This window comes from Rhinolophus ferrumequinum, chromosome X (genome assembly GCF_004115265.2).
Source record: "Rhinolophus ferrumequinum isolate MPI-CBG mRhiFer1 chromosome X, mRhiFer1_v1.p, whole genome shotgun sequence".
NCBI classification, from domain to species: Eukaryota; Metazoa; Chordata; class Mammalia; order Chiroptera; family Rhinolophidae; genus Rhinolophus; species Rhinolophus ferrumequinum.
The window spans coordinates 59,323,441-59,325,144 of NC_046284.1; the positions used below are offsets into that span (position 1 = coordinate 59,323,441).

The window sequence follows — 1,704 nt, forward strand, 5'->3', positions numbered from 1 at the left end:
CCTTTGTGAGCAACAGTGTTTCCAAGGAGAGTGCTGGGGTCCTAATGATATTCTCATATGCTAAATAGTACTTTTGTTGGAAAGAAAACTAAATACAGAATCATGACTCCTGGCTGGGTGGCAGTTGCTCTATGAATAGTTAACTAAAATGGTCACTGGCCATCCGCAGATAAAAATTCCAGTAGCCAATATATCAGAATATGACATCAATTTTGCATATGCAAACTTCAGCAATTTAAAGTTAGTACTTGGTAAAAGTGCAATTCATTTGTTTGCAAGGACAGACTGAGAGGAAGTTGTGTCTCTTTAATAAACAGTGATGAAAAAACTGGGTAGCCACATGTAAAAAAAAATGACGCTGGAACCCCATCTTACGCCATACTCAAAAATCAACTCAAAGTGGATTGAAGGCTTGAATGTAAGGAGAAGTTGTGGGCGCCGTGCAGGGAACACCAGCCAAGCTGTGGCCATTGCCTCCCCTCCCTCTGAGTACCAGGAAGATGACACACTTCACTCTGATAGTTGTTCAGCTTGGAAAAACAAGATTGAACAAGGAGAAAATACTTCAAGGACAAAGGGTAGATGAGCCTTTTTCAGAAACTGGGTTTAAACAAGAAGCTGGTATCTTTCTTACTAATGTGAAGTTAACTCATGTTTTCTCCAGTGATCTCATGAGGACAAAGCAGACTGTGCATGGGATTTTGGAGAAGAGCAAATTTTGCAAAGTTACAACAGGAAAGTATGATTCAAGAATCCAAGAAAGAAAATATAGGGTTGCAGAAGGCAGGGAGCAGAGTGAGCTAAGGGCAGTAGCTGGGGAAGAATGCCCTCTGTTCACAGTATCTAGAGGAGAGAACTTAGATCAGGTGAAGGTGGATGGAAAATACCTTTTTGAATTACTTTGTCAACTGATCCTGAAGGAAGCAGGTAAAAAAAAAAAATATATATATATATATATATATATATATATATATATACACACACATACACACACACACACACACACAGTTTTCCTCAGGAACTCCAAGCAACTGTCTGGAAACTCTTTGGCAGAGATATTCACTAGGAAAAAAACTGTGCCTCCAAGTTTAATTCAGACATTGGCACTCCAGGATTAATATCCAGTGTCTTAGTTGTGAGTCATGGCACTTACATGAGAAACTTGTTCAGTTATTTTTGGACTGGCCTTACGTGTTCCTTACCAGCAATTCTGAGCAAATCTGAACTTATATCAGTCAGTCCCAATACAGAGATTAGTCTCTTTACCATAAACTTTGAGAAAGGAAGAGAAGTTAAACCAACAATTCAGTGTTTGTATGATCCCACATGATCATCTAAATAAAGTGACTGAAACTCACTAAATTTAAATCTACATCAAAATCCAACAATTTTGAGCCTCTGAAGGAGGGAGTGACTTTGACTTTATTTATTTTTATTCTCTAAGAGTGATGATTTGGAAACAGTTAAAAAGCTAGCTATTATAGCAGGTTATAAAGCACAAATGGAATCATAGCCACATAAAACACTAATGGAAAAAAAAACAGATTTGAATAAGAGACTGGACACCATAAAACTACTAGAAGAAGACATAAGAAGAAAGCTCCTTGACATATGTTTTGGTAATGATTTTTTTTGATTTGACACCAAAAGCAAAAATAAGTGAGTGGGGCTACATCAAACTAAAAAGCTTTTGTACAGCAAAGA

At 37.4% G+C, this 1,704-nt stretch overlaps 1 pseudogene; it reads left to right on the forward strand.

The window, feature by feature from the left end:
• Positions 1 to 500: 500 nt before the first annotated feature.
• LOC117021125 (fructose-2,6-bisphosphatase TIGAR-like) lies at positions 501 to 1,361 on the forward strand (annotated as a pseudogene).
• Positions 1,362 to 1,704: the final 343 nt, after the last annotated feature.